Source organism: Phasianus colchicus, chromosome 20 (genome assembly GCF_987193195.1).
Source record: "Phasianus colchicus chromosome 20, bPhaCol1.hap1.1, whole genome shotgun sequence".
NCBI classification, from domain to species: Eukaryota; Metazoa; Chordata; class Aves; order Galliformes; family Phasianidae; genus Phasianus; species Phasianus colchicus.
In genome coordinates, this window is record NC_143455.1 from 6,589,764 (window position 1) to 6,601,886 (window position 12,123).

The 12,123-nt window shown below is 48.5% G+C and overlaps 1 long non-coding RNA gene across 10 annotated transcripts in view; it reads left to right on the forward strand.

Annotated features, from left to right (window-relative positions):
* The window catches only part of LOC116232485 (uncharacterized), a 155,303-nt gene that overhangs the window by 130,926 nt on the left and 12,254 nt on the right, over positions 1–12,123 (forward strand). For 7 of the 10 annotated variants that reach the window (XR_016459014.1, XR_016459021.1, XR_016459017.1 and 4 more), the window contains exons 4-7: positions 314–565; positions 1,569–1,700; positions 2,260–2,408; positions 8,553–10,024. This is a non-coding gene — a long non-coding RNA (uncharacterized LOC116232485). The remainder of the gene's footprint in view (positions 1–313; positions 566–1,568; positions 1,701–2,259; positions 2,409–8,552; positions 10,025–12,123) is intronic. The other 3 variants (XR_016459013.1, XR_016459020.1, XR_016459015.1) reach the window with 3 other exon arrangements.

The window sequence follows — 12,123 nt, forward strand, 5'->3', positions numbered from 1 at the left end:
CTGGAAAGCCCGCAGCACTGTCCCTGGGCAGATGGGCTGTGAAAGCAGCTACAGGTGCCAGGGAAAACTTCTGCGGGTACGTGCTACCTGCGTGTCTGTGTCACGGAGGGACCAAACAACCCTGGTGCTGCTGGCAAACCGCATCGCTGCCGTGCTGGGAGGGGGGAGGTTGCAGCAGCCTGCTTTCTGGAAAGCAGCTTGCCTTGCGAGAGAGGGGGAAAGAAATGACAAATTAAAACCAGAAAGACCCCTTTTCCCTCCATCTCTTGATGTCTTGATTCAGGTATGCATAATTACAATCATTATTTTTCAGGGCAGCCCCTCCACCCCTTGGGCTCTGTGACATCCCTGCGGTCGCCCCCCCGGCTCTGCGCTGCAGGAACGACAGCAGAGCCCTCATCTGCTGGGGGGGGGGGGGAGCGAGTCCCTGCCTGAGCTGTGGGGGTAGGAAAGGAAGAGGAAGGAGGGATGAAGGTCACCTTCCGCTGCCCCGGGATGGTAACGAACCCCACGCAAAGGCCCAGGTCGAGCTCTCCAGAGTCATTATCGCAACAGGCTGCGAAAGGTTAGGGAGGAAGGAGCTTTTCGGAAGTCTTTGCCCACTAATTGATTGTGAAGAGCGGAAGGAAGGATGTATCAAAAAAAGCAAAAGCCCTGCACCATGTGTAACCCCCCCCCCCTCCTCCCCGCCCCGAGTTCTGAGAGGAGGCAGCAGGTTGGAGCTGGGGCTGTAATGATGCACTGGGAAATGAGATCCAACAGGAGAAGGGTCTTCTTTCAGCCTAATGGCGGATCTGGAAAATGTTTTCTAGCATCATTAGAGAGGATGAAAAGCATGAAGGTCTGGGTTGCACCCCATCCCTGCCTGGTGAGGGGTGCAGGGAATGGCTGCTCCTGCTTGGTGTTGCTCCATATGCTGTGGGCAGCTCTTGGTGATCAGCACAGCATGCTGCCCTCTCGCTCCCTGCTCCCCTTGGCCACCAACATTCACAGCAGCTGCCTGGAAATGTGCTCCAAATCATGCATGCAGATCTTCTGGGGCTGCAGCTGCCCCACTGTGAGCAGTGCATGGGCTTTGGGCTGCTCTGTGCAAGCAGTGCAGCACTGATTGAGTTTGCATCAATTTGTAGAACCAGTGTCTGAAGTCCCCCAAGCATGGGCTGCATTGCATAGACCAGGCAGAGGCTGGGGAGGTGATATCTCCCAGTTCAGTCCCAGAGGAACTGCTGGCTGCATGCAGCATGGGGACTGTTTGGGAAGGAAGTCCTTGAAATGGTTGTGGCTTTCTGGCCCCAGGTGAGGCAGTGCCCAGAAATGAAAGGCAGCTGCAGAATTTGCCTCCTCCCATGACTGGATGAAACCAAAGCCCTCTAAGATGACACAGTGCAGGAATTAATCCACTCAGGTGGCACCGAGGTATTGTTTAAGTATGACAAGAATCCCCTGGAACAACAGTGTGTTCATATCTAGACCAAGCAGTCCAATTGCGTATTTCCCAATCAAATATTTGCCAAGAAAACAGACAATTCATGCCATCCTCTAACCTCTACCTCTCCTTAACCTTTCAGTCTGTCTTCCAGACCAAGGAGAAAATGCAGTGGGAGAGAAGATCCACTCTTCTGAGGACAGAGTACTTGGCCAACGTTGAGTGAATCCTGGTGCACTGTAGGACAGCAGTCATTATCATCATTGTTACACTGGTAAGGAAGAAAATAATTTAAAAAAGGATTTTTAGAGCTGGTGGGATTTGCCCAAATCACCTGGATAAAATTGGGAACGCTCCTGACCGATCAGGAACAGACTGAGACTGGAAACCAGTTGCCTTGATGCCTTGCTCTAACCACTAGACGACCCACCCTGTATGAGCAAACGGAATAAAATTTGAAAGAAAACAAAAATCTGACTTGAAAAATGTGTTCCGCATAGAACCAGAATGTTCAGCGGAGAAAAAAGGATGCAGTCCAAAGTTTTACTTCCAGGCAAACATTTCAAAATGGACTTATAATGTACCCTTTCATTTAGATTTTATATGAAGGTTTTACTTGAACTTGTAATGAAGATGGAAAAATCCGAGGTTGCCATGGCTACTGGCACTTTGCCTAATACACTCAAATCTTTTTCCCCTAATAAAATAGATTTCAGAAACCCCCCTGTAGAAAGGGAAGAGTTAAAGACCCCATAAACAACTGTAGGACGAAGATAATTATTCCATGTAAAGAAAGTTCTGATGAATTACGTTCATTTTTTCTCATCAATTAGGCCTCCAAAACCCAGAGTCCTGCTCTAGATGGCTCTGCTACTAAGAAGGACAATGCAAGGATGGAGAAAATTGGGTGTTGGTAAGCAAAGTGCGTAGTTCTCCTCCTGGGATGTTCTCCTGTTGGTTGGAAACACATCCAACTTGTCAGGTAGGAGGAATCCTGGTTACTTCAGATGCTCTGGTAGTCTGCAGCCATAATGGACCCTTTTGGGCAAGCACTTCAGCTGGGCTAGGTCGTGCCTAGCACTCATACCTGCAAAATTCAAGATAGCTCAGGGAACCCAGTACTGGATCGCTGCTTTTGTTCATACTGCATATTGGACTGAAATTTAGGACCAGACTTGAGATCTTGTTTGTTTAGCATGTGTGTTTTCATGGCCTGTGAGGCTCAGAGATGGGTTGGTCCCAGCCCTGATGCAGACCTTAAGCACTGCAAGCAGCACAAGGCTGGAAGAGGCAGCAGGTAGCCATCTCCTCCTGACTGCTGGCAGCTCCCTGGCTGGGCTGAAGACTTACTCTCTTCTTCACCTTCACCTTCATTTTTTCTTCTTCCCCCTCTTTTTCCTCATCACCTCCCTGTTGGGCAGATCCTTCACCCACAGGCTCTGCCCATTCCCTAGTCCTGGGAAGGGTTGCTGTCTCTTTTGCCTGAAGAATTCAGCCAATGATCTGGCTTCAGCTCAGAGTTGGTAGCTTTTTTTCCTCCTGATTTCCCCAGATCTCGGTGGGAGCAGATTTGGCCTTGAATTTGGGCTTTGAAATCTTATGGGGAGCTCAAGTTTGGGGGATGGATAGACAAGAGTAGACACACTTCAAAATCAACAGGGTTGCCCAAAAAATGGTCGTGGCATTGGAGACAGCACAAATGATGATGACGAGCATCAAAACCCCATGAAGTAATCCCAGCCCTGGCTGTGCTGCTGATGCTCCTGTTCTCCTCGGGCATTCAGGAGATCCTTTAATGCAGCGGCTCTTTGGCTTTTAGGAGTGGTGGCTGTCCGCCAGCCCCATTTATTTTAAACATGTGTTTTTGATTTGAAAATGTCCAGATCTCTGAATCTTTAATCTTCTCACACCTAGGGATTTTTTGTTGTGTTTTGCTTTTGTAAAGGGCTGAACCACGTGCGCAGGATAATGGTTAAAAAGCAGCACAGACAGCTTTAAAAAAAAAAAAAAAAAAAACATAAAAAGAGAGAAAAACAGTAAAGAAATTAAAATAGAAGGTCCAGCTGGCATTCTTCTGTTATCAAAGCAAGACGCAGCGCGGAGATCCATGTACCTCAGTGCTGTAATACTGAATCCTAGTGAAGCTCCCTCAGTTTTATGCTGAGAAACACCTTCAGAGATCCCTCCCAAAAGGAAAAAGAACAGAGAAGTGGTCAGGCTGAAACAGGTTGCCTTCCCCACAGCTTAAATCTCATATTGTTTTCTGGTGTGAGAGTGGAAGAATTGGGTCCTGCTGCTCTGTGCTGGGATAGGGAAGGTTGGGAGGAGGTGTGGGGGAGATGGGGTGTCCTTGGGATGGGGCAGGAAGGAGCGGGATGCTCAGCATCAGCACTGGGTGATGCAAATCAAAAGTGACAGATTTAAAACGTGCAAGGGGAAAAAGGTATTTTTTTTATAGCAGCCTACAATTAACGTGTGGCTCAGAGGAGCTATATATGCAAACAGGCTGGTGTCTGACCAGAGACACTTGCTGCAGGAAGATGTGTTTTCCAGGTGTAGGGCTTATTTAAGATATAAACAAGTGATTAAGCTTTTAGCTCTGCATCACTTGCCAAACTGCTCCGGCTTCAGCGGGACCAGAGGCAGCAACGTGAGTTGGCTGAGCACTGTTGCAGCCCACCCAGTGGGATTTCACAGCTTGTGCTCTGCTCCTTTTCCTGCTGGAGCCCTAGGTCTGGGCAGAGCACGTTGGATAGATGGTGTTGGCTGCACTGCCTGGAAGCATCCCCTGCAGTTGGTGTATAGGTACAGACAGGACAAGCACACGAGGTGCTGATGTCCCTTTGCACGAGGGGTTGATGTCCTTTGGTGTCCAAATGTGCAACCCGCATTAACACAGCATCTTCCTGTACATCTGCTGGTGATGCTGTGCCAGCAGAGCTGGCGGTGGGAGGACAGAATGATGTCCCTTGTCCTCCCTACAATGCAGTAGATTGGGGGGGGATCCTCTGCCCAACCGTGTCACTGCTGATCTCCTTGGAACAGAAGGGCTGAAATGTCTCCCCGTGCACTAAGAGTTAAGGGGTCCGTGAAGCTCTGAAGATAAGAAACAGATGATAAAGGTTAGGGAAGGGATCGCATTTCCATTATACAGCCTGTAAATGTGAACTAATTAGAATGCAGCCTTCTTTCTGAGAAAATGCAAAGAAGGATGAAAGCAAAAAAAAAAAAAAAAAAAACCCAACCAAAAAACCCATCTCTTTCTTTCCAGGCAAAAAAGCCATTTGAGTGCTGAAGGCCTGAGAATATGGAATAACTCAGCTTTGCTGCTTAGGTGTGCCTAGAGCTGGAAATGCACATCAGCCATGCTGTGCGTGTGGCTGAAGAGGTGCTGGGCTGCCCTGGCCCTCTCCTGGCCCCACCAGGATTTGAGGTTTTCACCCATTCTGGCTGCACTGCTGGGCTGCAGGGCGCTGATGCTTGCTGAGCTGGACCTTGTTCTGCACTGTGTTGGTCTGACACACGGGACAGAAATTAAAGCAAAGCCAGTGGTTTGGGTCTGTCAGGAGCTTCCTGGAGTTCAGAGCAGCAGCTGATGGCTTTAGCACAGCTTCAGGGGAGCCACTGCCAGTTAAGCGGAAAACATTTGTGTTTGTGCTTAAAGTGAGGCATCTCTGTTTGCAATGACACCTTCACCTGCTGGGCTCTGGCCTTCCTCAGGCAGTCTCACCGAGCTGGGAGCTGGGGATTTTGGCAACAAGGGCTGAAATGGTGGTTATTCCCGGGGCTGGAACGCCACCTACCCTTAACCACTTCCCAGGGAAGGTGCTGCAGAGACACACTGCAGGTTTCCTCTGCACATCATCTGGAGGAGGATGTGTGTTTAGCAGGGTTTGATTTTTCTTTTTCTTTTTTATTTATTTTCTTTTCAACTTTATTTTTTCTCTCCTCTGCAGTTCATTAGCATCTTCCCTTTGCTTGCTTACTTTTTTTGCCCCTTGCTTTCTTCTGGAACCTAGAAGTATTTCACTGCAGCTTGCCAAATGATTTCTATCTCAGTGAAAAAGAACTTGCTATTTCCTGAAAACCTACCACTGTTTTTTCTCTCTCTCTCTTTTTAATACATTCTGAGCATTGAAACAAATCCAGGTAACTCGATAAGAGGTTAATGAAAACGAATTCTGTTTTACGAAGGTGCATTGAGGAGAAGGGAGAAGGGAGGCACTGTTTGGCATAGAGGGAATTGTCTGTGCTGAAAAAAAAAGAAGGATTTTAGGAGGTATCTTGTTCAAAATCCTCCCATTGCCAAATTTGTGGGTGAGAAATGGCAAAAAAAGGAGAAGCCTCCATAGTTTTCTACTTGTGTGGTTTTTGTAACTGTCAGTGCTGTTGGTGAGATGGCATGGTCTGATCAGCACTGCTGGGTTTGATTCCAGTGCTGACCACTCTCACACTGGGGAGGTTGCATTGGGCTGTTTGCCACCTCCATCACCCAGGTCCAATCATGGGATCACCCATGGCACCCACTTATTGCAGCCATCCTTCACACCCAACCATCGCACCTATCCATTCCATCCCTTACATCTACCCATCACACCCACCCATGATCACCATCCATTGCACCCACATGTTGCATCTACACATCCTGACCACCCATCACACCAATCCTCCTCACCCAACCATTGCACCCATCCATTCCACCCATTCCATTTACTGCCAGCACCCATCCGCTGTGTTCACCCATTGCATCCATCCACCCATTCACCTTCCCATCACATCCAAGGGGCGTTTTGGTTTGGTTTCATGCACTGGACCACGTTGGGCAAAAAAAAAAAAAAAAAAAAAAATAGGCTTTGTTTAATGAGCTGATTCTTTTATTGGGCTGATTTTCAGCTGCATTTTACTTTTCAGCACACGGGAAGTTTAGTTTTTAAGAAGTTTATTTCTTTATCGTGCATTCATTTCCGAAGGCTTCGCTGTACTTCTGGGTCGATTTCTGTTTGGTTTGGGACATGGAGAAATGAGCCTTTGAGCAGATCAGTTGTGGGATAAGGCACTCTGTTTGTGAGATGGTTTTCTGTGTTGCATAACTCACAAATATCATCTGGCACTTAAGAAAATGGATGATCTTTTTTTTTTTAATTCACCCTCTCCCTCCCTCTGCTCCCCCATCTATGTGATTTTTTATGGTCCGTGATTGGAAGCAAAAGGTCTAAAAGAAAGAGGAAATCAAACCCGTCAATAAATGCTAAAAATATTTAGTGTGGCAGCCTCTGTATTTTCTTTTTTGTGAAACACTGATTAATATTCAGTGGTTGAAGGTTAATACCCCATTCATTTTATTCCCTTTACATCCTCTGCACAGCAGTTGCTGCTCCAATTTCGACTTCTAATTCATGCAAATCTGGTTCCAATCAGGATATTAGTAACTCACTGCATAAGCAGGAGGAAAGGAAAGAAAAAGGAGTCACACAATTGTTCAACTCATCTTTTGGTAGAAACCTACACACAGACACCCCAAGTCCATCAGGTTGCTGTAAGGAAAAGGTGTTTATGGGTGTTTATTGTGCATTTCTCTCCTTTAAAATACAGAGAGAACATCCGCATAGAAGTTTTTTTGGCAGGCTTAACCAGAAGTTATTGCTTTGGTACAGCAGTGCAAGTCTCTAGCCTGTGTCACAAAGGAGATGGATGATAATAATGGCTCACGCTGAGCTTAAAATCTAAGCTTCAGTGCAGGGACAGACAATCCCTTCTCAGGTCAGATTATCAAGCCCAGATTGGTGCCTAAATTGTCTGGGTGCCTGAATAATATAGAAAAGATAGGAATCTTTTTTCCAAATGTGCAAGGCAGTCTCCATCAGGGAAGTGGCTGTTCCTCAGTCCTCTGTGTCTGACTCTTGGTGCCGGTGCCTGGCATTTACCTCCTCTTAGGTGAGCAAAGGGTTTCTGTTCTGCATTGCCATGACCCTGTGCTGGCTCTGAGCACCAAGGGGACAAATGCCAGGCAATGGGGTGCTCGGCTTCTGCCAATGAATCCTGAGTTCACCCAGTGTTGCCTCCCCATTGTCCCCCATGGGACAGCCCAGGGATGTCCCCTTGGCTCTGCTGGGGTCTCTGCATGGACCGCAGCCCCAGAGGCTTTCAAGAGGAGGTTGATGTCTACTTGAGCTGCAGCACTTCCAGCATCTGGTCAGAGCAGACAGGCTGCAGCAAAGAGCCTCCACGGAGTAGACTGCCTAAAGCCTGGTGTATTTACCTTGGAGGAGGCGCAGGGCTCAGCCCTCCCTACCAGGAATCCCAGGCCAGGCCGGCAGCCAGGCTGGGGATGTCCAGGATGAGGACCAGGGCTGGATCCTGCACCCCACATCCTCAGGGATGGGGATGGCTTTGTGTTGGGTGACTGTTCTTAGATGTAGGGGATGTGTGCCTGTCCTTGCATGTGGGTGCCTCGGCCCTGCCACCCCTCCACAACACACCAATGGGGAAAAGCCCGGGCTTGCAATGTCAGCGTATGAACATCCTCAAGCACCACTGCAAAGCAACAGGAGTGCAGTTATGGAAGCCCAAGCCCCAAAACAGGAGATTTCACTCCAAGAATTGGTCTTCACCCATGCTTTGTTGGACCAGGAGGAATAGATGCATAGAATGGCCCCCCCCAGACCTTTCCCCTCCAGGAAATGTTGCTCCTATGGCATCTTCCTCAAAGGAAAAAGCATTTTCTCCCTTCACAGATCACCGGTGACTTCAACTTTTAAAAATAAGCAAAGGCTCCAGCACAGCCCTGCACGCGATGTCTAGCCAAAATGCAAAACTTTACCACAGTGCACAAGTGGGCTGTGTTTTTCAGACCAGGGAACAACGTTAGGGCCCTTTCATCACCTTTCTTTTGCACTTCTTTTAAAAATGATTTAAATTGGAGGCAATAGTATTGAACCTCTGACACTCAGACAAAACTCTCTGAATCACACTTAAGCTTGCAGCCATTTTCTATAACCACTTTGCTCGCAGTCTTTGTGGTTTGTTGTTTCTTTTTTTTTTTTTTCCTAAGCATTTGTTCTTTCCACTTTGTTTGCTATTTTTGCCACCTCCATGAAGTTTCATTGCATTTTTTGTTTTGCTGTAGGATGGAACCGGTGACCACCTGGGCTTCACTTCTCATCTCTGCTGATGCGCCCTAAATTTGGGCTCCTCTCCAACGTGTTTGGAGCAGCAGTGCTGAGAACGTTGCGCTGAACCCTCCATCCACCACTGAGGAAAACGCACAGCGGAGGAAAGTCAGGTTCCAGATTGCTCAGCAGAAAGGAAAAACCAGCTTGGAAGCCCCTCTGGAAGAGGGCCAGGCAGTAATCTCACGGCGTGTGGGTGAGAATGGCAGCATCTCCTTTGGCCTCTGACGGAGCTGCTCACGCTCAGCATCCAACCTCCTCCGTTTATAGCCCCGATTTCCAACCAGCTAAATGAAAATACTTGTGGGCAGCAAAAATAGCCGGTGCTGAAAACCTGTGTCTACCGAGGGTGGAAATTGCTGGGAGTTCCTCTGTGTCCACAGCTGATCATTAGGAGCGGTGGCATAAATCCGGCGGTTGCGCGGCGTGCCGCGGGCGGGCTCCCTGCAGAGACCCAGGGCTGAGTGCCCACCGCAGCCCATGGGATGCTCTGAGGATGCTGCTGAGGAATTGGCTTTTTGGGGGGAAGGAGGAAAAAGCAGCATGCGTTTTTCCCTTGCATCAGCACGGTATGCAGTGGGGTGGAGTTTGCCATCATGAGAGTTAAGCTCGTTTCTGCTCCCTCTGTGGGACAGGGGATGTGGTGCTGGGATGAGAGTGGGGTTGCACGGAGCTGCTGAGGTTGCTCCATCTATGGTGGTGTGTTCACAGTGCAGAATTGATCGCCGTAAGTATGCAAATGTGCCATGCAAACATATGCAAATCCTGATCTTTTATCAGCTGGCAAGATACAGTTAAACACTATAACTGGGAGGCCCAGCAGCCAGCAGAGGAGCGCTGCAGGGCAGTGCCAGGGCTCAGCTGCCAGCAGCACAGGCTGGGAATGCTGTAGGTTGCTGTTGTGTTATAGCAGCAGCAAGGAAGTGTTTTGCTTCATCATTTAGCAAAGGCAGTCGTGCAATGAGGCAATGCCACCATTGGTACTTTGGTTGACTCTCCTTGCAGCTCCAGGAGTGAGTGGGGGTGCACTGACCATCAGCTCATATTGCTCCTGTACTGACTCATTTATCTTTTGGTGCTCATTCTCCAACACCACATGGAAATGCTTGAGCAGCCACTCTAACCTTTGGGCTGCAATAATGAGCCTCACATGGCATCTGATTGGCAACATGTGGTCTGGGTCATTGCTTTGCTTCAGCTGCTTGTTAGGCCCTGATCTCCATTTGATTTCAAGGTGAAACTAATGGGATTTTGTTGAGGCTCCTCTGGTTCAGCGTGGATCTCACAGCTAAGCATCCTGCTGGAGGCAGGGGAGGGGTCAGAGCTGAACTGACTTCTTCTGGTGCAACTCCAGTGCTGCAGGGAATGGAGGCAATGTTCTGCTACATGTGGACTCTGCTGGTGCACCTCTGGACTCAGTTGGAAGCAGGTGAGTCAATGCAAACCTTGAGACAATGTTTTGTGTCCTGGTTGTATGCTCCTATGTTGCAGATTAGCCACTTGCAGATGGCTGGAGCTTTCCAGCTCAGCTTTGCATTTGGTTTTCCTCTGCCCTAATTGAGACCAGAAATCCAATTAGACAATCATGCTGTCCTTTTTGAAGTCCCTGGTTGCAGTGTCGTGTCATTTGGGATGGTGGATGTTGTGCTGGTGATGGGACCAACTGGCAGCAGTGAGATTCTGCCCTGCTGTTGATTATGAGGCACAATTTTAAGATTCATCCATTGCAACCCACGTCAGTGCGCCGTGCTTTTCTGTTCCTATTAGGGACAGCAGATGTTCAAACAAGGGCTGCAGCACGTGCAGCCTCCTTGCTGCTCCCCATTAGGCAGGACTCATGCTGGAGGGATGGCTGCTGCTTGAAGGGGTTCCTGTTGGTTTGCACAGATGCTGTGGGTGAGGGGAGGAGACAGATTGAAGCAGCTCCCCAGCAGCAGCAGCTCCTTTGGAAATGGTGTTTCCTTGATTCAGAGACCTCGGGGCCAGTGATGAGCAACCCCTGCTTAAGGAACTGGGATTTGCTGCATCTCTTTTCTCTCCTTCTGTCTGGCCGTAGCAAAACAGGAAATGGCACCAAATTAGCTTGACATCTGAGTCTTCCAAAAGCCACAGCATGGCAATTGTAGGCACCACTTGTTGCTTTTTTCCTACCCTGCAGCTGCTGAATGGTAGGGCAGCAGTTTGATTTGGTGTCTCAGCCTGCTTGCTATGGGAGAAAGCAAGAAGGGGAAAAAAAACAAGGAAAGAGGTTTTAAGCTCAGAGCCTCCCATACATTGTTTTTATCCTTTTTCCATCCTGGAAAAAGAATCAGAAATAGCTCAAAACCTTTATTTTATTTTATTTTTTTTTCCTGCACAATTTAATTAAGGCTGAAAAAATGATGGAAATTGCACTGTCCAGCTTTCAGTGCTTTTTCACCTCATTGGGCAGGACAGATTTGTTACGTTTGTGAGTGTAACTGTTCTGCTGGAAATGGGCTCCAGCCACAGCTGCAGGGGGTTAAGGATGAGGTTCTGGTCCCCTCATTACAAAAAAGACATTTGAGATCCTGGAGCGCATCAGGACCCCCAAGTCCTTCTCTGCAGCACTGCTCTCAGTGAGTTCCCCCAGTCTGTACTCATATCTGGGACTGCCTGACGCTGCACTTGGCGTTGTTGAATCTCATTACATGTGCCCACTTCTTGAGCGTATCCAGGTCCCTCCCTTCTACTGTATCAACTGTACTACTCAGCTTAGTGCCAGAGAACTTGCTGAGGGTACGCTCAACCCCACTGCCTGTGCCATTGATAAAGATGCTGAAGAGCACCAGTCCCAAGGGGGGACACTGCTTGTGACCTTGGGTCTCCACCTGGACATACAGCTGTTGGCTACAACACTCTTACTGTGACCATCCAACCAATTCTTTATCCATTCTTTCAGCCTTGCCTTACGGCCAGCAAAATTCCCCTTGCCCCTGCGATCTGACCCAGTGCTTGTTTGCTTTTGATTGTTCTCCAAACACGCCTTGCTCCCAGGTGCCTCCATTTATGGATGCTTCCTATGGAAAGCTAACAATGAGCGTTACATTTAAATACAGTTTAATTTAAATAACTCAGCATTTATTTCAGGGGGGAAGGGAGGGGTAGAGGAAGGCTACTGTGATGGCATGGGGACCTAAGCCTCTCCATGGGACCTGCCTGCTCCCAGCCGCTGCTGTCAGCTCTCTGTGCAGCTCTGGGCAGCCTGCACCGAGCGGAAGGACTGAATTCTTCCTCAGCCTTTCAATTAGCTTCTAATCCCTTCACTCTCATAAAATCTCAGCTGCTGGCTGCTCCTCTTTGTGTGTCTGCAGCAGCCACGAAAGCCGCCTCCCTAAGCATCTGTCTGTGCGGCTGAGGCTGAAACCCATCCCTGAGCCAATGGCCACACCTCTCTGCAAAGAACATGTAATTGCAAACTTCTTTTTTTTTTCCTACTTCTTTTTCTTCTTTCTCCTTTCCTCCCATTTAACATGCAACAAGCAGACACCCGTCACCATCCTCAGCTTT